Source organism: Cynocephalus volans, chromosome 7, assembly GCF_027409185.1.
Source record: "Cynocephalus volans isolate mCynVol1 chromosome 7, mCynVol1.pri, whole genome shotgun sequence".
NCBI classification, from domain to species: Eukaryota; Metazoa; Chordata; class Mammalia; order Dermoptera; family Cynocephalidae; genus Cynocephalus; species Cynocephalus volans.
In genome coordinates this window covers 101725301-101752921 of record NC_084466.1, presented here as the reverse complement: position 1 = coordinate 101752921, position 27621 = coordinate 101725301, and the positions used below count along the sequence as shown (strand labels likewise).

The following is a 27621-nucleotide window of genomic DNA, read 5'->3' as shown; positions in this document are numbered from 1 at the left end:
AAGCAAATAAATGAAGTGGTATGGAGGGCAGGGAGAGCTGGTGGAAGGTGGGGGAGGAGGGATTGACAAGAGTTCAAGTATGCAGCCTCATGTTTAAATGTACAATTAAGAGCACAAGGGCTTCCTTACACTTGTAACCATTGCTAATAATGTATCCTTCCTATGCTCTTATAATCTTCTCTCTGGAAGGACTGGCAACCGGTATATCTGAACTTATCCCAATTGCAAGGTTATATGGGGCTCATCTCTGTTTGCAGGACCCAAGAATGTTTCCCCTCTTTGAGTTTCAAAACAACCCTAAGTTAATGGAATTCAAACAATTCAACAAATATTTACCAAATTTCTTTATGTTTTATCCACTGTATTGGACACTGCGGAGAATCAAAGATTGCTTAAGGACATCCTCTTACTTCAATTAACTTAAAATTGAATGAAAAATTCAAATTTGAACATCAAAATTTATTTTACAGGAAGAATGGACAAGCAGTAAAACTGGGGTTTAAACAAAGCAAATGGGAACACAGAAAAAAAGAGATTAATTCTAATGGAATGATCATGTAAGTTTAAGGGATGTGGTAGTATTTGATGGTTTCCTAATTAGTAAGATTTGAACAGAGGGGCTTCAGATGAAGAGATAAGAGTGACGGATGACATGGGAAAGGAAAATACATGGCATGAGGAATAAAAATATGCCAATGTGGCTGACACTTAGAATAACTGGGGGATAATGTGACAAGAAGCTAAAAGGCTAGTTAAACCTTGATTATGGAAAGTCTGGAATACCAACTGAAAGAGTCTAGCCTTACTTGATAGCTAACAAATAGGCATTAAAACTTTTCCTTGTTTTGTTTGTGCACTGGTATGATTACGTGGGTTTTGTGACTTTAACTCTGGTAGTGGCAGATAAAATGTTGTGAAAGAGGAAGGCCAGTTAGGTTAAAGAAATAATTTAGGCATCATATTGTGTCCTTGCGAGTAACTTTACTGTTTTCTGTCCTTACATTTTCTTTCTCTTACTGTGACCTTCCTCTTGTAAGGACCTTTGCAAGAACATCATGGAGCCCACCTAGATAATACAGTATAATTTCCCTATCTCAAGATCTTAATCATTCTGCAAAGTCTCTTTTGCCACATAAGTAACATAGTTGCAGGTTCTGGTGATTAGGATGTTTATATCTTTTGGGTGGGGCAGGGGGGATAATTCTTCAGTCCTCCCTAGGAACACATTAATATATCCTTCAAAGTCATTAGTGTCTGAGTTATTGCTATAGAATAATTTTTCTAACTTTGAAAGATACATAACAAAATAAGCCAGATATTCAAATGAATTGTAAACAGCAAAGAATCTACATTGAAAAAATAGAAAATTGATTCATTGATCTTACCATTGCTCAGATATTGGTAAATTATTTATTTGGAAGGACCTTCAGAGCCTACTGCACATTCTTTTGAATGTTATCAATGTTGCTTTAAATATTTGCACTTACTCAAAAGTTTTTCGAAACCAATACTAGTAAATAAAAAGAGGCGTTTTTTTAACACAAGTATGAAATCACAAGAAATATTTTTCACTATCCCTGGTCAATTGGCACTGAAGATAGTTACCAAAGAGGAGTTTTAATAATGTTCTATAAGTGTCCAGAAGTTCATCATGACAAATTTTTAGAGAACAAGATTCATTTTGCTAACTAATTTCTGGTATATTTGTGTTTTAAGATTATTTGATAAGCTTATAAGCATATTATGTCAGCATGCACTAAAAAATATCTCCTCTCCCCCAACCTATAAAAATAAAATAAGTTTTATAAAGCTACATATTAAACCTCCCCATATCTAATTATATATATATACTTGTTCTCTAGCAAATGCAATGCTTAGGAAAATAAGCCTATAGAGTACTAATCTTGCAAAAATTCCAGACTTCCTATATAATAAATAGTATATGCAAGTTTTATTAGAAAAGTTAGAACATATTTTTTATTTTGATATTTGTAATGTTACTAAGAATAGTTCAGTGTCTCACTTTTTTCTTTAATCCCTGTAGGAAGAATACCTTTTTAATCTATATGGCAAGTTGAAATGCTCTCTAAAGTACTATATCTACATAATAACAGTAACAACAAGGTTTTGTTCTTCGTTGCATTTTGAAAATCCGGACAAGTAATAATTCCTGTTAACAGATGTTTTTAATTTTTACCCAAAAATACCAAAAACCATCTGGCAACCCAGATTCAAGAAGTTTTACGAATATAAATAAATTAATATTTTTGGAACATTTTATAAATATACATGTTATTGATAGAAGTATTGAATTTTATTAAATATTATTTAAAATGAAGCACAAAATGTTTACAACAAAACACAGTGTAAGAAAGAAAACAGATTATATGGTTAATATGGAAAATAAAATCACCCTAAAGCTAACTGAGAGGGAAGACATTCAAGAAGAAGTTGCCATCATATAGCTACTTAAATATCAGTAAAAATTACCTCTCAAGAAAAAGCAGTCCTCTGAATATCCATGTTTAAGGAAAAGGAGCTGAGAACTTGGGAGGAAACTACTCTCTCCATAAAAAGTTTCACTTTGAGCAACTGGTGAAGAAACGGTATATTAATGCCCATCATTTACTTTGATTTAAAACTCCCAGTAGGGATTTTCACTATTCAAAGAGTTGAGTGACATAAGGAGAGATCTATGAAAAATAAAACAAACTTTTCTCATGTTTTGACTAAAAGACTTCAGAAACCTAAAATCTGTAAAGATTATTTTCCTCACATGAGGAGGGCTGATCCATTTGTTATTGTTCCATACTGGATAGAATTAATTCTGGGTTCTCAGAAACTAAATAATGATAAAACATCTCCTCTTACCAAAATCACGAATAATTTCAAAGGACTCAGCTGAACTGAAAGCTCCCTAAGAGCACCGATTTTTGCCTTCCCCTTCTTTTATATCCCCACAGCACCTCCAAAATTCTGCTGATGGAGCAAGTGCTTAATAGGGGAGGAAAATGAAAGAGGGGAGAGAAAGGAAGAGAGAAGGAAGAAAAGGAAGAAAGCAGAAGAAGGAGAGATGAGGAAAGGAAAGACAGCAGGAGGGAAAGGAGGAGAAAGCTGAATAAGACAACTAGATCTTTATTTCTCCCTTGTGGGAGTTTCTGAAAGTTTTACATCTGACATTCAACTGACATTCATCTGAGATTGGTATTCCTGGGTTATTTTAATGACTCACTTAGAAAATATCAAATACAGATATTTCTGTCAATGACAGTGACTTGTCTTTTTCTCTCTTAGGACATTTCATATAATTGTTCATAGGTACTTCACTCTGAGTTTGCCTAGGAAATATAATATGTCCATTAGAGTATACACAAAGAGTACATTTTTTTCCTTTTAAAACTTTAAAATTCACACTGAAAGATATTTGCTTTATGCTTCTGAATGATAAGCTCTTAAACTGATGTCATAATGATGATGATAGCACCTTAAATTTGTATAGTATTTTGTGACTTTTAAAGCCTACACCTATGTTTTCTCCCTTCACCCTCAACAACCCTGTGAAGCAGGCAAGGCAGTTGGTATTAACTGTATTTCACAGATGAAATAAAGGAACCAAAGTTCAGAGAGAACTATCCAAGGTCACATTGCTAGATCCTGGCATAGGCAGGATTCATTCTCCTCTGACCCTGATACACTTTACTTTCCCCTAGGTGGATGTTTGCTGCACAGCACTGGACATCTTTACATGGAGCCCAGTCTTTTCTTTTCACTGGAATTTCCTATCCACTCTTATTTTTTCCGTTTTTGTTTTGTTGTGTTGCGTTGTGTTTTGTCGTTTTGATACTTAAATGTAATGGCACAGGCAGATAAATTGAATTTGGTCTCCAAAGGAACAATTTTATTGACTCAAAAACTAGTAAATAAATATGGAGACTAAATATCATCCACCTCTTGTATGACCTTCCGTATTAAACATTTCTCAACCTGGCTAAAATTTAGGATTTCCTAGTCTTTATTAAAAAAAAATAATAATAATCTAGGAAGTAACACTTGAGAATGGACAGCATCTGGGGAACTAGAAAGTAAAGACTCCAGCAAGAATCTATTGAAATTGTGCAGACGCTTTGAGGACAGAAAGTAGTTATTTAAAACAGCATGAGAAATGAGACAGAGTTTGCCAGCCTAAGGAGCATGTCAGAGATAACGTACGCAAGAAGCTATTTCTAATTCTTTTAAATGTTTTTGGAGTTTATTTCCCTTAATATTTACCAAACTATTAGGAAATTCAAAATCTAAAACAATTTAGGCTTTCTAAGAAAAGTGGAAGCAAGCTAGTGAAGTAACTTTAATATTTTTAAAGGTTTTCTCCCAAGCATTCTACCACAAGAAATTATATTAGGAAGAAGGGAAATCCTTGGATAGACTGTTAGGAATTTAGTATAAAAATATCAAAATTAATGAGTTATTTTAACATTTTGGTGCAAGCATAAGGCAAAAATGCTTCAACTTCTCATTCTAGCACACACTTAGAAATTAGACAGACTACTTCAAAAATCACAGCAATCATATCGCAACTCAGCCGCCCAGAACTCCCTATTAAGTGTTCTGTCTGTGGGTTCCATTTATAACATCAGACTAGCCCAGGAGTACATGTGTATGTAGGAGCAAATAATGGTGAGTTCAAAAAGTGGGCTTTGCCTACCACTGCTCCTTCCTAGCATTCCCCTACCGTTCAGCTCAATCACCTTTTATTAGCTGAGGACTTCTGTCCAAGCCATTACTCCATAAGGTAAATATTAGCAGCTATTTGAAAAGGTTTACTTATGCCCTAAATATTCTTAAATAAAATATAAATTTTCAGTTGAAATAAGAGCTTTCAACTAAACAACTAAAGCAAATCCATTTGGAGGTTGTTACATTTACAAACAAATAGGGTCATGAATATTTTGGAGCTGGTTCAGAACAAGTTGACTAAAATGTGGGTAAGCCCTACAAAGAGAGGTTAAAGTGGTTGGTATTTGGTTCTGGTTGAGGGGTGGTTTAATCACTGTCTTAGGAAAAGGGTGATGACCAACAGGTCTTTATTTACTCTGAATAAGGCACATGTACACACACACACACACACAAATGTCATTTAAACTATAGCACTAAAGATTTTTGAATGTCATAAATGAGTTTTGACATTGGATTATTTAACACTTCCATAGGTTACTAAACAGAAGTTAGGGATAGCTTTTTCTGGTTGTCATTAAAAGTATTTTTTTTAAAAGACAAGTGTGGCTCTATTTAAGTGTTGATAAAGCACTAGATATTCTTGATATTCTTACAAATTAACTATTAATTTTCTGATTCTATATCAAAAAAAAAAAAACTATGAAGGGCCTTCAAAAAGATCATGGAAAGATTAGTATTACTTTTTGATTCTATTTTTCCAGGAACTATCTGAAGTACCCTCATATTCCTGCGATGTTCAACAGGGTAGCCATAATATTCCTGTGGCTACTTAACTTTAAATTAATTGAAATTACAACTTTAGTTCTTCAATTATGCTAGAAACCATGCTAAATAGCCACATATGGCCAGTGGGTATCATATTGGACAATGCAAGTATAGAACATTCCTGTCATTGCTGATAGTCCTATTGAACAACACTTACTGACACCTACATATTTCAAATGCTTCATAAATGCATTGTTAAGATATTTATGCCCTATATTTCAAACATTCCAATTGAAAAAAAATTTTTTAACATAAAAATAATCTTGTAATATTTCCATTAGAATGTTTGAAATATAGGGCATAAATGTCTTAACAATGCATTTATGAAATCTGTTTCCAATGTATTAGTAACAACAAACATCCTTGTCCTAAAGCACCAATTGGATGATTTGCAAGGGAAATAAGACATTCATGCATTGCATTTTTATACTCAGCAGCTCCACTTTAACTTTAAAACATTCTGCTATGCAGAATGGTGCTCTCTTAAACAATGTTTAAGGTTAAGAAACATTTGAAGCAGAGTTTTAAAGTAAGCATACATATGCTATCATTTACTTTATACACTTTTAAAGCACATTTAAAACTTGTCTCAATTACAGAACTTATGAAATATTTAAATAGCCCAATAGTTAAAAATTTAGGCTCTTTTGAGAATTCAGGAATTAGTCTTGAGCTACACACACACACACACACACACACACACACAAGTAAATATACATATATAAATGAATTCTGAAGTGCCAAAAACTAAAGAGACCAACTGAATAATTTTATATATTTTGTAAAGAAATTGAATAAATATATTTATTTATCTCCATTTTTATTATTCCATAAAGACTGAAGCTGAAGCCAAAGAAGGAGATAATTTAATTCAGGATATCGAGAAAATAGTGATTTAGTTGTATCAGACTTGGCCTCTGCACAGATTTTACACCATTCCATTCAGCTTCTGTTTTCTCATCTTCATAAAGAGTTTAAATTAGATGACTTGTAAAGTGACCTTTATTATGAAATTCTATTATTCCAGATATAAATAAAACCTATATAAATTGGTAGGTATCAATACATTATTTGTCCAAGTTCTTTCCTAGCAAAATAGCTCGATATCCAAATAAGGTAGAAATTCACAGATTTTAAATTTTTCAATAACAGAGAGAAAATAAAAGCAAGAAGTCAGGTGGTTCACAAAAGATCACAGAAAAAAATCAGCATCAGATCTAAGAATATAATTTTTCATCTTCACTCCTGGCTACATTATCCCTTTCTATAATACATTGCCCTTATTGAAAATGTATGAAAATTAACTTCAGAACATATTCGCTGATAATTTAATAAGATCATATTGCTAAGTATAGCCACTAAAAGATTGCCAGGGATTACTTAGGACCTTTTAGAGGACGTAATGTAATAGCACTTTTAGAGAAGCTAAGTTATTGAAACTTAAGTGTCGGAGGTTTGAAATATACCCATTAACCTAGTAACTAAACTGTCAGAAACAGCAAATTAAAGTATGAACTTTGAGATGGATAGGATCTTAGTTTCTGCTCAAAGATAATGTAATTCTTGTATTAAAGATCCAAGAAATGAGTATGACTCATTCTGTTCTTAGAATTCTACTGCAATGTCACAAGATCATAAAATCATGAAGTGGGAAGGAGAGATCAGAGGTCACTTTGAGCAGTCCTCTTCCATCAGGCCACAAAACCAGACAGACGTTTGTTTATACTTATGCTCATGTAATAATGGCATTTTAATTCCAGTGTTTATTAACAAGTACTTTTTAATCATGAAGGCTATGATTCAAAGTTGTAATAAAATCCTGTGATTTATATAAATTGGTTCATAGTAACACATAACTTGTCTAATTTCTTTTCCAGTAAAATTAGGTAGGTCATGTACTTTCCGTATATTAGCTCATGAAATCCACATCATTTACCTATGAGGTTTGTCTCAGGTTTATATTTGAGGAAATTGAGGCCTAGAAAAATACGTAATTTTCCCGCAGATGCAGGACTAGCAAGTGGTTACCAGCCAAGACTCCAGTCCCATTCCTCTGACTACACACCTGGCATTTTACCCACTGTGTTACATTGCTTTTTCTTTGTTTCATAAACAACAGAATGACCTATGCAGAGATAACTGAAATATGGAAAATAGTCTTAAAAATTGAGTAAGGAAAATTTTTCTATTTTCCTCAATAGCTCATTTCAGCATCTAATAAAATCTAATAAAACTGATGGATTCATTTCTGAAATATTACTTCACTTTACAAAATTTAAAAGGAAAAGAATACATGTGTGATGTGTGGAGGTTCTGCTATAGTTAATGAAAGCATGTCATGATGAGGCAAAAATAGTGTCTACAGATTTCTCTTTTTACATGTGACTCACGTACTGCCAGGTATTACATGTGACTCACGTACTGCCAACTCGATGCTATTGATGTTTTATCTATAGTTATAATTTTACACACTAAAATCCAAAGTAGATAGCAGAACATTATTTAAATTACATCTCCATCATGTTTAAGGTTTCTTGCTTCATTATATCATATCCTATGTAAATGAAGCCAGAGAATAAAATGTCTTAGACATGTAAAACCAACAAAAGTGATCTGTTTCATTTTAGATGTGTTCTCAGTTTAATTAGCTCCCCTATCAGACTATGCTGAATCCTGGACACTGAGTTACTAACATATAAGCTTTTCAGCTACATATTAGAATGACCAAGAGTTTGGTACTCCAGAATGACATTTTGTATTTAATTTTTAGCACACTATGGAATTTTAAGAGATTCAGAATAGCTGGCTTTTAAAATTCCTTTGAACTAAACCACCTTCATTTTTACCTGAATTATTTTACAGCATTTTCATCTATTCATAAAAGAACAAAGACAATAGCTGTTTTTCCCAGTAGGCTTCTAGAAGCCCACAATTTTTAAAAGAAGTATTTTAACAAAAATAAACATAAAGAACATGGACTGATTTTAATTTTAGAGATCATTTATTTCCAAGATATACTTTTAAAGTCCTCTTAGTTTTTGAGCTGTTTTTGAAATCAAGTTCTACTTGTACAGTGCTTTTCCTCTGAGGAGTTCAAAGTGCTTTATGTGAAGGTGTATTCCCATGTTCAAAAGCATTAAGTCTTAGGTCTTAACCACATCTCCATATGTGCAAATCTTCCATCACTGTGGCTTGTAGCACAGTTATGCAACGCAAACCTTAACAATGTTTCTCTCCTATCAGTAGGAATTTTTGAAGGGTTACCCAAATCAGATTATCATCTAGTTATCAATTTTTGTTAGGAAAAAATGTATCAGAAAACCAAAACTATACACTGCACCAACACATGATGTAAATAAAGGTTTGGTACTAATAGATATAGTTCACTTCTTCTACTTATAACACACATAATGCTTAATATGTGCCAGGCACTGTTCTAACTACACATAGTAACTCAGTCAATCCTCACAACAACCTTATAAGGTAGGTGCTAGTATTATCCCCATTTTAAAAATAATAAAATTAAGGCACAGACAGGTTAATTGACTTGCCCAAGATCCTAAATGGTGGAGCTGCAATTCAAACACTAGCAGCCTGCTTCCAGAATCTGCATAAGTAACCTTTACTCTATACTTCTCCTTAAAAGGAAAAGTAAGCGGACATACTATTAGGACTGTAGTCACACCAGTGCTTTTAATTATCTAACTAGTGCCAATGGGTATATCTTTTACCAGTCAAGACAACTCCAAGGCAACTGAGATCACTTTCTTTATTAACACAAGTTTATTCTATGTAATTATTTGGTAAGCACGTATTTAGTCATTCAACAAGCACAAATCAAGTGCCTATTATGAGCTTCACATCTAAGTAATGAGGTTACAATGTCCAGGAAAAAACAGACCCAAGTTGGTGTCAAGGAGCTAATATTCTTTTTGCCAGCACTTCTGTGTTGGTTGATGATCTATCACATCTTCTAGTGCCCTGTGCCTATGCCCTCTAGTGTCCTACACTCTCCCTTTCCTGTTCCTGGGTATAGGCATCCTTTAAATCTCCCACCTTCCACTAAACATGTTTAGATTATCTTTTCAACTCCTCTAACACCATCATCCAAATTCAGGTCTTTACTAATAACCCATAATTAGATTATTTCAATGGTCATGTGTTTTGTTCTCCCTATACCCAATCTTTCTCTAAAGCACCTATTTAGCCAAATCATTATCTCCTTCCTCAGGCACAAAAAACTGACTCTCATGACTGTATGAAGCCGGAGAATAAAATGTCTTAGATGTGTGAAACCAACAAAAGTGATCTGTTTCATTTTCGATGTGTTCTCAGATCAATTAGCTCCCTATAAGAATCGCGCTGAATCCTGGGCACTCAGTTATTAACATATAAGCTTAAAACTCCTTCATGTAGTATTAAATACTGTTTACAATCTGACCCCCAACCTACCAGACCAGCCTTGCCTCCTACCATTTGCTTTGCATGCACTCTAGTCTAATAAAATATATCTGCTCACTGCTTGATCGTGTTGACATATCTCTTGGCAATGCCATTTCCCTTGGCATTCTTACTGCCTGAAATATCCTCACTCATATCTGTTCTAGAAAATCTTGGAAGGCCCAGTTCAAATGCCACCTATTTCAAGAAGCTCTTATTGAGTCTACCATTTATAATAGCCATCCCCAACCTCTGAATGCTGATAGCCCTTTGTACCCCCATTTGATGCTCACCTGTATTGAGTTATCTGTGAATATTCCCCCTCTTCAACTGTCATCTCACTGATAGCAGAGGCAATTTTCTTACCCATGTGTAGATAGATGTGTATAGCATAGTGCTCTGCACATAGAGTATGTGTCTATTAAATCTTGTCTGAGTAAACAAAGTTATGACTAAAAAAATTTCAGGCTATGATTCTCTAGATTTCTCAAAAACCTGGCTGTAACATTATCATATTTGGTGCTGTAAAAATCTCATGTGGGGAATGGTTTGGAAGGAAGCAAAATTGAAGCTAAGCCATTTAAAATGATTTTATATTCATAGCTTTATAGAAGATTAGGTTCTTCTGAAATTTTTATTGCTGTTGTCCATGTTGCTATTTTTTCAAAAATTTTTTAATGGAAAAATGTTTTTAATGAAAGTTGGGGGATTCAAGGAGTGACTAAAGAATATGGGGAAAGTTCACTAGTTTTCCAGTGTGAAATGGTAAATTCCAACTAGGAGTACTTTGACTAAATTTTTTTCTAAATTCCCATAAGAAGCTTTGACAAGAGAAGCAGTAATGTAAGGGGAAAAAGCATAAGAGGTATGCTATCAATTTACTTCTCTCAGTACTCAAAATTCAATCTTTCAGTCAAATTAGATTACAGACCTGAGCCCCATCAGCTGAGTACATCACAGAAATGCTTTCCCTGTACTGAGTTCTAAGGTTTTTCTTTTAGCTTTTATCAAAGTTTGCTTTTAAAAATAAACCCATAGCTGAAGCATGCATCTGCATTTTACAAAGAAACTATTCATTACATTATTCTATATTCCCTATTTAATCTTCAACATTAGGATTTTCTTCAAAATTTTGTTCTCACTTTCTGCTTTCTGAAAACTAGAACTGTGATGCAAAATTAGAGTAGAAATTAGAGAGAATTTAGAAGAATTAAAAAGAAAACTTTGATGCAGAATTAGAGTAATTACATTGTTAGGGCTATCACATTTGCTTCTTCCTCCTCTTTAGTCAGGACCTTATTTCTATTTTATTAACCTTATTAAAGATATTCTTAATGATAAATTGCTTTGCATAGTTTCTGAGTTTTATTTGTTAAGAGCATGCTTCTTGAATAAATACAGAGTTTGTAATCATTCATTTATTCATTCATTCAACAAATACTATCTGTTTTAGATTCTAGAGATACAACAGTGAGCAAAAACAGACAAAAGTTTCTACCCTCATGATGCTTATAATGCTAGATGTGGGAAACATTAAATAGGAGAAAAGCAAATTATATAAAACATTTAATAGCAATTGTGTTATGGAAAAAATAATAAAGTAGAGAAGAGGAGAGGAAGGGTTGCAATTTTAAGTAGGAGGACATGACATTAATTAAAGACCTAAAGAGAGTGAGCCATCCAGATGTCTGAGAGAAGATACCCCAGAGAGGGGCTAGAGACATCAAGTACAAAGGCCTCAGGGACTTGGGTTTCAAGGGCCAGCAGGAGACCAGATGGTTGGAGTGGAGTAAGGGAAGAGAGGTTGATTGGGTGAGGACCTTGGAAGCTATTGTAAGGACTTTGGATTTGACTCATTAAACAAGTAGAGAGATGTTTACACATCTCATCTGATAGTAATTGGTGATTTTTTTCTTTTTTGGTTATGAGATACAGAGCTGGTTGTCACCCTTCATGTCCAAGATGTGAAGGCCAGATTCATACTGGCAGCTTGCCCATTGCCACAAATTGCATTTGTAACCTGTGTCCCCCAGTCCCCTCCCCTCCCCCTTTCCCCTTGCCCCTCTTCCCCTCCTCCTTTCCCACCTCCCACTCCACTTTGTATCCTAAGGTATGTTCTCTCCCTCTGCAAGTCCAAGGCACCACTGTGGTCTTTCTTTCCTTCCTTCTTCCTCTCTTAGCTACCACTTATGAGTGAGCACATGCAGTATTTATCCCTCTGTGCTTTGCTTATTTCACTCAGCATAAGTTTCTCCAAGCTCATCCATGTTGTTGCAAATGAGAGAATTTCATTCATTTTTATTGCAGAGTAGTATTCCATGGTCTATATATTACACAGTTTCCTTATCCAATCATCCATCGATGGGCATTTAGGTTGGTTCCATATCTCGGCTGTTATAAACAGAGCTGCAATGAACATGGGAGTGCAGGTACCCCTTTGACATGATGATTTCCATTCCTCTGCGAATATACCCAGAAGTGGGATTGCTGGATAGTATGGAAGATCTGTCTGTAGTTGTTTGAGAAAACTCCAAACTGTTTTCCATAGTAGTTGTCCTAATTTACAGTCCTACCAGCAGTGCAGGAACATTCCCTTCTCTCTACACCCTCGCCAGCATTTGTTATTCTCATTCATTTTGATTATAGCCAGTCTAACTGGGGTGAGGTGGTATCTCAGTGTGGTTTTAATTTGCATTTCCCTGATGACTAGTGATGTTGAGCATTTTTTCACGTACCTGTTAGCCGTTTGTATGTCTTCCTTTGAAAAGTGTCTATTCAGCTCCTTTGCCCATTTTTTAATTGGGTTATTTGTTTTTTTACTGTGCAATTGTTTGAGTTCCTTGTATATTATGGATATTAATCCTTTGTCAGATGCATAGTTAGCAAAAATTTTCTCCTACTCTGTAGGTTGTTGTTTCAATCTGTTGATTGTTTCCTTTATCAAACTAAAAAGCTTCTGCACAGTAACTGGTGATTTATAATGATGCTTACTTGCAATTAATGTATTTGTCAGTAACTATTAGCAAAAATTGGTACTTTGGAGATATGTGGTTGTCTAGTTTTATGGCATCCTTTTTCTTCTTTAAGTTATTTGTTCAGGAAAACTATATTCAGTACCTACTATGTGCCAATAGTGATAATATAAAACAAAAATTATACACACAAAAAAGAAGAAAATACATGATATATAACCACAAAGAATTGTCTTTCAGGTGGGAGAGATAATTATTGGATACTAATATATATTTTTTTATCTTTTAGGTTAGGAACAGTATATCACATGTTTAGGCAGGGGAGTAATAAACATATCTGCATTCAGATTGATCAGTGTGTAGAAGACATTTGAATGAAGCATGACTGGATACAGAGAGATGAATTAGAAAGCTGTTAAAATGAAAACCTGAACTAAGACACTAACAGAGGGTGAGGAACTAAGTAGAAAGTTACAATCCATTTTTAGAATGGAGTATTGACAGGACTTTATGACTAAATAGGTGTGGGTGGTGTGAGAGGAGGAGGAATCAAAAATAACTCCCAGTTTTCTAACTTGAACAGTTACATGGCTGGTAGTTACAATTAGTGAGTTCAGTTTAGGACAACTTGAAACATATTGGTAAACTGTGATTAGCTGGTAGTTGATGTCATGGAAGTTCAGAGGGGGTGATAGATTAAAAAGAAGGTCAAGAACAGAACCCCAGGAATACCACCATTTAAATGATGGGCTGAAAGTTACAGTTAAAAATGAAATGAATAAATAGAAAGGAAAATTTTCATGGAAGCCATAGGAGAAGAGAGATCTTATGTCTTATGATATTGTTGACTATAATGGAGATCACAACAGAATTTTTCATTTACTTTTAATAACATTGTTTATGTGAAGCATTTCAGAGCAAGTTATTAAATTTATAAAAATTATCTGAGATTAAGTTAGATAATCCGCCTGAATTTAAACTACACCTATATGTTTTACTGCTGTTGGTTGGCCATCCTAAAAACAAACTCTCCTAAAATCAAAATACATCATAATTTCTTTCAGTCCTTCAAATATAGTCACTTCAATATGCTCTTAATATTTTAGTTTACTAAAACAAGTTACTACATATCAATTAATATCATTTCCAAGAGAGAGAAGCAGCAGTGCTACAAAGAGATGAAAAGATGTGTTATGAAATAAGAAAACAAGTATCCAGCAATTAGAAAATCCCAGGCTGTGAAAAGCACAACTCATTTATGAACAGGAGTTTAATGTACATTCTGACATCATGGAGATTTAAGTGGACTATAAAACTAGTTGAAGCCCAGTGTTCTGCAGAACATAGCAAATAGTATGTTTTTGGCATCAGATCTTTCACCCAAGTACCTGTCAACCTAAAATTGCTTACAGAATTTCCTTATAATTTTGTAAGGTAAGAAAAACTTTGAAAGTGTTAATTGTCCAAAATCATTAGCCAGGTCATTGGAAGAACCAGGATTTCAAAATGAGATACTTTTTAAAGGTCTCTAATTATAGTCTCCGATACTTAACGTTTTTAAAAGTAAATGCATAAAACGAAAACATCAATATATGTCTCTATGTACTAAGCAATACTATAATTACATATATTATGTAGTAGTGAGGAACAAATTACCTATAAAAGTCCAGATAATTTATAGTATGAATCTGAAATAGTCTTGAGAAGATTCACAATAGGTATTAATTTTTCAGACATAACCAAGAATTGGAATCCAAAGAGTAGAAAATTCTGGATAGAAAGGCTTTAAGAGGTTGCTGTATCAGAAGATATGTTCTTCTTTATTTTTACAGAGTTTCTACCTGTCTTTTGCTGTACAATAACACATGAACAAATGCCTTACACTGAGGTTATTATAAAACCATAAGCTATACTATTACCGTACTTAACATTATAACCAAAATTACAACTTTGCAAATTGTAACTAGAGGGAAATTACAGGTTATACCAAGTGTAGCAGATGTATAGAAGAAGTGTAGCAGCTGTTAGAAATCCCGGATGTTATACCTTATGAAATTATATTTCCAGTTCTCATAAATGCTAAAACAGGTTCTTTATTCTAAGAAGTTTTTCTGGGGACAAGCATTTCCCTTGCAGCAGATAGAGCATAGTATTAGAAAATCCTGCTCTTACAAGTACATTTAAATGTTTAGAACTTCAAATGAAGTATATGGTGTCAATTAATCTTAGTATATAATAACTGAAAAAAGATGCTTCTAATCACCTAGGGGTAAAGCATAATACCTACCAGGAGACTTTTTTATATATAATATTTATGTTTAAAAAATAATTGTTAGATAACAAGCTTTCCGTTTCATGAGAGAAATAACATCTAGAGGTTAGAAATGAAAATTAGTAAGAGGACCAGAAAAATTAAAAGTTATGCTAGAACATTGGCAGCCTGTAAACAGCTAAGTCAGTATGAAGAATCCACCCCAAAAAAATGCACCTGCAAAATCAAAACAAGCAAGTAGAGTTTAGTCCACTGCTTCCAAAATCAATACTCCTTTGTTTAAAAGATAATTATTAGTTTCTCTAATATATATTCATTTATCCAGGACCATTACAGATTAATCTGAATATGTATGTCTTAGAACATTTTAAGACAGCCAACTCACTACTCTGTCATAATGTATACTAGCTGCTAGGAGGTTGCTGGTGCTTCAGAAATATCACCAAGTCCTCCATGTGCTGGTCAAGCAAAAGGTTAGTGATACTACACACCAATTCAATTTTTTTTAAGTAATGTAGCAAATTTAGCAATTATTCTAACAGTATTTGTTATAATAACAGCATTATTCAGCTCCACCTTATGCCCCAAATGTGAATGTTAAATGAAGGGAAACAAGGTCTAATGGTGCCCTTTAATGTTCTGAGGACAAAGGCATTCTCTGTGAACTTGACATTTTCTTGGTTTGCATCTGGTCTTAAGGATTCCAGATACGATGCTTTAAAATATGAAACTCCTCAGGCATTTCCTCACAGATAAATAGCATGAAATTTTGTGATAGTAAAAGGACATCATTAACAACTGGGTAAAGATTTTTCTGCTTCCCCAGTTGATAATGGGAGCCACCGCACAAATGTCAAACATTCTGGATGCAAAGTGTCCCACTTACCATCACAAATTTGACTTGGGAGTACCGTGGAAATGATGAGCCAGCATCCTGCTTCTATCCCTCTGTGACATTTACTCTCATTCACCTACTCCCCCTTAGTTTTTATGGATTCTTCTGAAAATATCAAATGGAATTTTTTCCTACATAAATTTTAAAATTATATGTTAATTTTAAACAATATACAATGATGACATTATTAAGAGGATGATGTTGATGGTGGTACAAAGTAAGACCCCTGAGATTTTTCAATAGATGCAGTGATAAAAGGGTTAACCAAGATGGCAAGAAAAATGCATCCTGGAACATTAGCATAAAAATAGAATACACGCTCTTTTGTATTTTTTAATATACCACATAAGGTTGAATTATAAGTACTCATCAGTTCAACCTGGCAAACATTTATGGAACAAGAATAACATGCACCAAAGGGACAAAGATTAGAAGCCCTAGACTGAGCCTTCAAGGAGCTCACAATCCTTTTGAAGAGACAAATATATAAGCCACTAGTGATAAGACAATGTAAGAAGTTTGCACTTTTTAGTGATAAGACAATATAAAAAGTTTGCACTTTTTTTAGATTTAGAAATATTGCATAGGAGAAGACCTTTATATAAACAATGAAAATACTCATAATAGTACTGATGCTAAGTGCTAATGATATTTGGTCTATAGAGACACTCAAGTTGTGTTAGCTGGATGCGCAGATTGAAATAGGAAATGACAGTACACAATTAAGCTTCAGAATCAGAATCAAGTTCACAGAGGAGAGAGTGCTTGTGCTGGGTGATCAAAACGTTCGTGGGGGTGAAACAGGAAGAAACATTGGGCAAATACAGTAGTTTAAGAAGGATGAAGCTGACCTTCATGTATGTATGTGTGAGGGATAAGAGATGTGGTAAGAGATAGGAAAAGGCCTATATGCTCAATTAAGAATTTAGACTTTTTACACAAACAGGAGGAAACTATGAAAGGAAAGAAAGAAAAGATTTGAGAACAGAAATTCTAAAATGTGTTTTAGGTATACATGAAAAAGAACAAACCTTCATGCTGGGAGGCCAATGGGAGGACAATTGCAACAGTACAGGTGAGAAGTAGTGAGGGCCTGAACCAAAGCAGGGGGTTCTGGAATAGAGTCAGGGAGGAATGAAGTTGAACAGACAGGATGGACAGAACTGACTATCAGTTGGATGTGACACATGACTAAAATAAAAATAAATTTTACTCCCACGTTTCTGGCTTGGGTAAGCCATTGGACTGTGATGTACTGGGAAATAAAGAGAGTATCACATGATTTAAGTTGAGTTTTCCCTGTCTTCTAGGAGAGAGATTTGGAGTCATCAATGTACTCATATAAGACATAAGTGTGGCAGTGGATCAAAGAGTCTGAACAAGAATATGCAGGTGAGGAAAAGTGAAGAGCAAGGTCCTGGGGAACACTCAGTGCTTTCAGAAGCTGGGAGGAGAAAAGAAGTCACGGTCATGAAGGAGAAGGAAAGAAGGAAAGGCAAAGTCAGCTGAGGAAGGGTAAGAATTAGGAAACTGTTAGAGGAAGGAAGAACTGGTTAACGTATTTGGTTGCAATAGGGAAAGAAAGAAGAATGAGGACCGAAAGTGTTTGTTGGATTCAGAAACAAAGAAGTTTGTGTTGTCCACTGTTGATGGTTAGAGAGTGAATGGGAATCAAAACCTTTAGATCCAATAGGAATATAAAGAATAGGAGATAGTTGAAGGGCAATGGATTGGAGGGTTTAGATGTGTTTCCTGGAACAAATCTGAGTACATTCAAAGGTTTTAAGAAAGAAGTCAAATAAAGTGACAACTGAGCAGGTAGGTATCCATCCAAGAGGGGTCAGCAACTGGTAGAAGAGCACAGAAGCACAGGTGGAGGAATCAGGATTAAACAGGAGGAGGGAAATCAGGAAATACAGATATAAGTTACCTGTAGGTGTGAGAGCAAGCAGTTGTGGGATTTCATACCTCAAGCCTCAATATTTTTTCTTTGCATTGAGATCCAGGTCTACTGCCAACTTTTCTCCCTGTATTTCATACACTTGAAGTGGACCAAGAACACTAGATACGGCAATATCCCACAGGCAGTGAATGGTATGAAAATGACCCAAGAGTTTTGCATCCTCCATCTAGTCTCTGATCACTGGAAATGCATTCTCTTATGCTCAGTAGCAAAATGATTACAGAACCATAGCAACAATGGTGATCTGCTCAATTAGCCAAAACATGCCACTGAAACCCGTCTTAGGCCCCACAGGGAGAAGTGATCTAAGAAAAAATTTTCCTAACGGAGTAGGTTTTCCTCCTAAGCTGAATGTCATTTAGCTCTTTTCTTCCTATTGCTTCTAGCATAGGGTTTATTTGAATGATCTCTCTGCCTAACCTGATGCTGTAACACTCTGGATTTCACATCTTTCATCACACTCATTGATGTGCTGTTGACCCTGTCTGCCAGATCATTAACAATAATTTTGTAAAAACAGTTAATGCACCTTCTCACAATGATACCTACCCTTCAGCTCTCACTATTCCAAAAGTGAATCATCCATCTTTATAAATCTTTCCATCAATCATTGGTATTTGTGCTTTGTTCTTTCTGACAGTTTTCAGTCAATGTTACTGGGGTTTATGCATGTCAACTCAATGATGCATGTTAATTGTGATACAGTGCAGATTACTGTCCTTGTCTACTTCCACGATACCCAAAATTCTGTTTTGCAGGTAATTTGACAACTAGGAAATTTTAATGCAAAAATAATCTAAAGAAAAAGTATTTTCTTTTGTTTAAAAATTGAGGTGTATCTGGAGTCCAGGTGGTCTCTGAATTTTTCAAAGCAGTTCAAACATAAAGAATATACTAAATTCAAATCCCTTTGACCTGTGACACTTAACTTGTAATGGAAAAAATATCTATGGCTTAGAACTTTACCTACTGCACTTCCATGTGCTAAACAGGCTGCAAAATACTTAGCAGGAAAAGTTCATTTGCGAGGAGACCATAAATCCATTTGATTCCAGTGTAACTCACACAGTTTCGTTACTTTATTTTACAATTTAATTGGGGGAGGGGGTATTTTAAAAGCATTTAACTAATGTTTATTTCTTATAGAGTTTTAAAATTATCTAGCACCATGATATGGGAATACAAAGTAGCATTAACTTGTCAAAAATTAATGAAAACCTGCTTTTAAGAAGAGGACAAATGGAGTCAAAGTGGGTTGTCTAAGAGTAAAATGTAATGTTAGAAAAATCATGTTTGGTACTACCTGGAAAGTTTCCCAGATTCCCTGTTGAGCTAATCTCTGTGAGTGCTCATTGTAAGTGATAGCTGTCTCTCTGGCCCAGACTCAGGATTTGTCTTATTCTTGGTTGACACAGCTTATATTACATTAGCTTTGTGAAATGAATATGAAAGCTAAGATAACTTCTGTTTTTAATGACTTGAACCAATTTTTTTTTTAAAGGACTCATAGGGATGTTATGAGGATAAAGTAACATAATAGATATTTTTCTTAGTAAAAAGCATGATTTAGGGCCGACCCCGTGGCGCACTCGGGAGAGTGCGGCGCTGGGAGTGCAGCAGCGCTCCCGCCGCAGTTTCGGATCCTATATAGGGATGGCCGGTGCGCTCACTGGCTGAATGCCGGTGCGGCCGGTCACAACAACCACAAAAAAAAGCATGATTTAACATAACACAGTGGAAAGATCATGGTCTTTGGGACCAAAAAGAATTTAATCTAATCTCAGCTCCTTTCTAGCTGTATGACCTCAGATAGGTTTTTACCTTCTCAGAAGCTCTATTTCTTCATTGGAAAAACAGGGATAACTGGACTTACCTCACCAGGAAGCTGTAAAAGATTTGATATTTAAAGCACCTTGCCCAATGCCTGACTATGTCTATTACCATATCTAGTAGATGCTCAATAAATGTTAATTCATCCCCATATTCCCAATAGCATTGCTCTTACCAAATTTGTAGATGCCAAATATCAAAGAACTGAATACATATTAAAGACTACCACATATATGATGCTACCTAGTTAACTCTTAGATGTAATAAATATTAATACACACAAAAATATTCTATTACCCTCCCAGACTTGTGGCCTTCTTAGTTCTTAAAGTCATTCCACCAACATTTATTGAATACCTGCTTTGTGAGAGTAGAGCATAAACAAATAAGAAAACTTTCTCACCACCAAAAAGTTTACAATCTACCATTAAAGAACCACAGGAAATTGGAATTGTCAGGAAACCTGGAAATCACCAAATACCTTCCTTTTTACAGAAGAGAAACTGAGTCCCAGAAAATTTTAATGATTTATTCTATATCACATTGCTAGTTAGTGGCAGCCCCAGGGAAGGCTTCCTGGCTCCTAATCCAGTGACTTTTCCTTTAGTCTGTTCTCCCAAACCCTATACTGTAAAAAGAAAAACTTATTGGAAAAAATGCACAGGAACTTTTTGGGTAGATCAGAATTTTTCTCTCTCTCTAAAGTATAACCACAGGCTGTAATGATATATCCATTGAATTTCTGTAATGGCAGTGTGTCATTACATAAAATAAAATAGAAAAAAAAATCAGACTGCTTTGTGCAACACAATAACCATGCTTAAATATCCAGATGGCTAATCCAGCATAGGCAGCTTGGCCTCTGTTATCCATATAAATACCTCTATGGACTATTTTATATTAGAATATAGAACTATAAAATAATTAATGAGGTTTCAATTCAGGCCCCTCTGTCATTTTCATTGCCTACTGTCTGCCCCTTTTTTCTCGTTAATTTACCATATGCTTTATACAATTCTCATCTTTGGGCCTTGTTGCTACCATAAATCTAAGATGCCAGGTTTCTAGGTTCAGCATAGAAGGCTAGATGTGAAAAAGTAGCCTTTGATCACTCAGTCATCTCTACCAGAGTAAAAGAACCAGGGATTCCCCTACACCTAGGATTTCTAATCTAGCCTAACTTCAATTAAATCCAAGCAATTAGACACTGTGACAGTCTCTTCTTAGAGGCACAAGGGGATCCTGGAAAGAAGAGGAACATATTGTCTTTCATCCCACTGGTCAATATATTTTGCTATCAGCATCCATTACTGGCATTTAATCTATAATCTGCACCACCTTAAAAAGACTTAAGGAAAAAAATTAAATAGTGTCATTAGGAAGGCTTGGAAGCATTGTACTAAAAATGCTATACACTGAGATGGAAGAAGATAAAAGTGCTGACTGAGTATTTTGTCTCCATTATCCTTCACTCTAAATTCCAATTCTGAACAAACAGAAACAGGGACTCAGATTCCAGCAGGATACTTTACCCTAAATGCATGACCCAGTTTGACAACGTATGTAACTAAGAGATATCCAAAAAAGAGGGGTTTAGGGGGAGAACCAGAGTCAATAATCAAGAAAGAAGCCCAACAGAAACATCAATCTAATGGGGCTTGGCAGAGATTCAGAAACTGGTTTGATGAGACAATGGAAAATGAATCCAAACACACTGGAGGGAGAACAGGGTCTGGAACAAGAAGTCAAACTTGCAAGCACGCTCACAAGTTGTAATAGGGAAGGAGCAGTGGTTTAGAGTGCCAGCTCCAGAGTCATAGAGTTCAAAACCCTGCCCTCACCACATACTAGAAAGTTATTTAATCTTACTGAGTATCAGTTTCCTAAGATGTAATATGGGTAAAATAATTGTTCTTAAATTATTAGGGTCATTATGAGGAATAAACATATTTAAAATGTTTAGCATAATGTCTGGCCCTTACTAAGTGCTCTATAAATGCTAGTTAATATCATCATTAGAGGTTTTAATAGGACTTATTGGGTATATATATAGGAATTAAGGGCCCAAAGACAAATGAGGGCACTATCTTCATTTGATATTAATGACGTGAAGGAGAAGAGAAAGAAGTCAGGAGTGCATAACATAAAAATAATTACAAACTGGGATGGAAGATAAAGAAAGTAGAAGAAGAACAGTCTCTTGTTTGCAAACATTGCCCCACTGGATCATGTACTCAGAGTCTAGAAACTCTGCCTGGATCTGATTCCCTGCTTCTGCTTATCCCTAGATGGAGTTTAGACAGAGGAGAACAGAGATGAAATGCTCTGACAGTGTGCTTATCTTCTCCTGTCCCAAAGTATAGTATCTCTAAATCAATGATTCCAATCCTTTCTGCTTAAACTGTTCTAAAATTTTTCTGGAGTCTTATTAGAGCAGTGGATGCTCTAGATGCATAAAATGTCAATACAGAATGCTTATAGTATAAGGTATTGGCTGGTGAGATGAAAGACAGATGTGCTCTTCTTTCCAGGAATCCCCTATGTCCGTAGGAGGAGAATGTAGCAGTGTCTGTTATATTGGAGTTAACTCTAGAAGAAAAGATAAAAAGCAAAAGGAAAAAGATTAAAGAGTAGTGCTGTGTGTGAAAGAGCAACATACAGAAAAGGAGCTGACATGAAAATGTTTAAATATATTTATGTGTTTGAAAGCAAAAGTGTTACTATAATATATTTAAACCTGCTTGACACAAGAGGAGTACAAAAGAAATAATATATGCAAATTAGGTCCAGAAAATCTTACACAGCTCCCCAATATACCACAAATTGCTAATCAAGAGAAAAAAATTAAAATATCTTGAGGACCTATTATACACGTGATCACAACACTCAATGAACACTCATTCCCGTGGAAAGCATGATGACTTTTACCATGAGAGCTACAGAATACCCTGTCAGACACTACACATCTCTTACAATAAATTTCCAGGATCAAAGATTAAAAAAAAAAAAAGTATATGATAAAATAAGCAAACCGTAGTAGACAGTAAAAAATGCCAAAGTGAAAATAATTGAAAGTATTAATTCCCGACAATGGTGGCACCTAACATTAATAGTAACAGTGCTCTATAGCATTTCTTCTCCTTTTTACAAAACTTTATTATCCTGCTGAAGTTTTACCCATACAACTAGTATGTTTAGTTATTCTTTAGTTCTATTTCCTTGTAATAGGGTTAAGTGTTTTATATCAAAAATTTATCATCATAACTAGATTTTTTGTACCATTTTTATCTTAAAATCACCAGTCAGAAAAATGACATTTATAACTTGTGGTCTATTGAACAAAATCAGTAATCATTTCATGTTAGGATAATGGTAGTCCACCAAAAGAGGTAATATCATTTAGAGGAAAAGAGGACAAGAAAAGACAATGAAGGTAGAAACAGGAAGCAGGGGTCATTTTTTATTTCCACATTGATCATGTAGACTGTGCCTGATGAGGTAATAGTTCCATTACCACTCATCCAATTCCACTAATGATGAGGGCTCAATAGAACTCCAATGACAAGTGTTAAATCTGAAACCCTATTATTCAATATGCAGTTATTTATGAGCTATATGCAAATCATAAACTGAATCTGTACACCACACAACTATCAGTATAATTATTCTATAATCAAAATATATTCTTGACCCCAGGCATATATCTGTTTTCTACTACAGAAGTTTACTCACCAGTTCACTAATAATTAATTCCACCAAGGTTCAGATGATGAAATTTCAAGGGTTTATTTCAACAGTTTGCTTTGCTTTGAACTTGAACAAAAAAGAAAATAAACAATAAAACCAAAACAACTGTCAAACCAACAGACATAAATTTTCAATGGTGGAATTTCAGGAAGGAAACTCCCTGAAAAGCTCAAATTACCCCACAAAGAAAACTTCCTATTCAGCCTCAATCTATACAGAAAATCTATGCTGCACAGATTCTATGTAGTAGTGCTTACAGTACAAAAGTCAAAGATTAAATGCAGATGTGTGCATGTGTTATATACATATTGTAAGTAATACATATACAAACATATTTTGAATTACTGCATGTTATTCTAAGCATCAGTCTTAGCAGATGGTATGTTTCATATTTAGAAATCCCTAAATGTGTTCAGGATTAATAGGTGTGTCACTCATAACTTACCCTTAAATGCATTACTTAATACAATCTCCATTTATAAATTAGTAGACTCTGAGTTCACCTACTCATTGACTGTGACCAGGCATGCACATATTTCACATAATTTTAGAGATATAAAATTAATATACATTTCCTTCCTCTAATTTCCATTGCCCAGATTCTTTGCAGTTGGCTATAATGCTCTGTTGCACATTCTGCATGCAGAATGCATGCAGAACATGCACTGAAGAATCTGCAATGCAGATAAGAGGAAAACATTACCCTTAATTTGCCTATCATACCACACACAGTAACTGATTTGTCAAATATCAAGCGATTTACATATTCTAGGCCTCCTCCACTCCCTTTCTTGAACATTAGCTTTTCCTTTTTTATTTTTTTGGCAACTGAATTTTATAGAGAGAAAAATATATCTTCAGCTAAACTGATGTAATTTGGAAATATGAGTACCAAATTTCTCCGAACGACTAAGAATATCAGAAAAGAAAAAAAAATTGCATCCTCAGTTTAGACTGCAGAACAGATAGGGGAGCTTAAACAGCAAGCTCAAACTCTAAGAATTAAATTTGGCCTGCCAGTTCCTGCAGTGAAACATTAAAACCAACTTCTCTCAGCAGCTCAAGTGGGGAGACATTGTTCTCTTGTCTCTCCAGGCTCTTTTGCACGCTGAGGCTGCTGTGATTCCCCAGACTTGTGTCCTGTGCAGAATGTAAACTACTTTTGTGAGTAACAGCAAAAGGAATTTATTGACTTCCTCTCAGACTGAAAGCAAAAGTGACCATTTGCATCAAATTATCCACTTAGATTTTTAGTTTATTAAAAATGGGATAGATTATGATTGATGTTGATTTTTATTCAATGGTCTCCTCTATTGATATTTTAGTATCTTAAAATGTTTATGCAAAGCTTTGTGTGAATTACTTACATATCCACAACTATTTATTTGTCAAGGTGACAGCACAAATCACATTATTTGCAGAGGTAGAGGTAGGAGAAGCTTTCCCACAAATCAGCCCCACAACAAACATTTATTTATTGAACTCTTGGAACAGTTACAAAGAAATATAATATACAGTTTCTGTTTTCAAGAACCTTACAACACAAGAATAAAAAATATTTAGTGATACAAATTAACCAATAAAAAAAGGCAATGATACAAGCAATGCCACAAAGCCAAAGTCATAGTGGAGATTCCGCCCTGTCAGGAATGAGATCTCATTACCTGGGTGACTTTTATTCTTCTAGTTGTCAGTCTGTCTCCATAAAATGCAGAAGTTGAGCTAGATCATCTCTAAATTTTCTCCCAATCGAAGAGTCTTAAAAGCTTAATATCTTGTCTCTTATACCTACCCTTAAAAGCCTTCACAATTTTACTCTATGGTAATCTAAGGAAAAGGTCAGTCAGTCACACCAAAATATATTTCTATTTATCTATTTTCTTTTTAACAGTCCAAGGAAGGCCATCTAATTTCTTGACACATCTATATCCAAGAGGAGTTAAGTTATATGCATTGTAGTCTCTCTACAAATTTTTAATGTAATTTTATTTGGAGGAGTCGAATTTTAGACAAAGAAACAGACTCACACAGTTACAAGCATGGGGTTTCCCTTGGTGGTATGTCCTGTACCCTGTCCACGCACCTAACATTGTGTTTGAGTTCTCAAAAGATATGCAAAGGAATACACTGGACAAATAGTCATTTTTTGTTTTCTATTTTAATTCCTTAGAAAACTTGACTGCAAATCTCTGTCTCTTCCTGCCCTGTGCAAATGATCAAGGTGGGATAACATAGAAGAATCTCCTTCACACTCACTCACCACTCTTTCTAAAAGCCCTAAGTAGCCAACACCTTGCTCTCTGTCCCCTGGGTATTGCTAGGCTGGCCCCTCTTGGCCTTAGAACCAAACTGAACTTCACAAGAAGAAATCATTCTAATACAAATTGTACTTACCCAAGTCTTACAGCTCAAAACTCCCCAGAAGTAGGCACACAGGGACAAAGAAAGAGTATCACCCTGAATTTCTTTGCTTCTGCCACCAACAGATCCTTTTTCTTCAGTCATGGCATTGTTCCAAACTGCTCCATCATGGGTCCTAAACTATATTAAGGGTTTTTCCATTAAGCGGTTGGGGAGAAAGGAGGAGGGGAGGCTTGAGATAATGCTACAACTTAATGATACAACTAGTAAATGGCAATATGAACTAGAATCCATATTTCATGGCTCCAAGTACAGTTCCTCCAACCCCCCACATTTTGCTATCACCTGTAATTAAAAGCTACTCTTCTCTAAAAATTTTCATGTTACATAACAGTTTGTTGTCTTTTCCTAATCTGCTACTTTAAAAGATACACAGATTTTCCTGGATATTAGCACATTTGACTTTTGAACAACACACATTGTCATACATTATGCATCAAAACCCCAAAAATGACTATTATAACAAGTCGTTATATTATAAATGATGTACGTTTTCAAGTTTTCACATAATGGTAAAGCCTCCCAGCCAACAAGTTTTGCTACTACAGAAAACAAAGTTTGCAAACCCTCTCTTATATTTTGCTCTTCCTATTTAAACAAAAAATGTTTATATTAGTTCTAAGTTTCATAAATTGTAAATATAATTGAAGCAATAATAGTATTCCTTTGGCACACCTAAAGTGGCAAACCATTCACTTCAGTAGGATAATTGTTGTTCTTAAATGGTGTGTACTTAAGTTCACTATGTGTTTAAGTTGTGGAGAAAAATAACATTAAAGAGCAGGTATAGAAATTTATTCTAAAACACATAAAAAATACTAGAGATATGCCATCTGCTAAAATATGCGGAACTTTGTAATAATACTTCATAATGATAATATAATTACTCTTCGTAATGTTCTGTTTTCTAGTAAACAACCATTCTTAGAATATTAAGATTTGCTCAACTTTAATACAATAAACTTTAGCACAAGTAGGAAAGAGGAAGGCTACCTAAATACTATGATGCAGTGTTTCCTAAATATTTCAATTCTAAATCTATACAAACAAATTCACAGACTATCTGAAAAAATCTGATTCTATTCATATAAGAGAGATATAAGGAATCTGAATTTGTTAAAAGTGTCTCCAGTAAATCTTACTATCTGGCAAGCGTGGAGAATATTGTTATAATGCACATAAAGCTAAATGCTAAGAATTTTGGATTATATTTGTCAGGCTGCCCATTAATCAGAATCTATATGCATATCACTTGAACGAGCTTGATATAGAGCTAGTAATACACATATTTCCTCCATTATCTATAACACAAGCAACATAAATTCATTTATTTTTATCTTAAGCACTTTTTGCTCTTTAAAGGTCCCGTTATAAATTGTAAATTCCCTGGAAATGTTTCAAAGAATTAAAGAATAATCCTCTAAGAGCAAAAACAAATGGAAAAACGATGGTAGGCAATGGAGGGACTGTGTGTGAAAAGAACTCTGTTAAAAGAATTGCAAGATCAAATTCACTCATTTTCCCACTGAGGTTCATCTTTTGAAGCAAAAACAAAATTCGGGGGCCACATATTTAAATGAGC

General features: G+C 34.7%; 2 protein-coding genes across 7 annotated transcripts in view; one reads left to right on the top strand and one right to left on the bottom strand.

Annotated features, from left to right (window-relative positions):
* The window catches only part of CTNNA3 (catenin alpha 3), a 1664900-nt gene that overhangs the window by 1061601 nt on the left and 575678 nt on the right, over positions 1-27621 (bottom strand). The gene's annotated exons all lie outside the window — the stretch shown is intronic.
* The window catches only part of LRRTM3 (leucine rich repeat transmembrane neuronal 3), a 164454-nt gene that overhangs the window by 99300 nt on the left and 37533 nt on the right, over positions 1-27621 (top strand). The window lies entirely within an intron of this gene.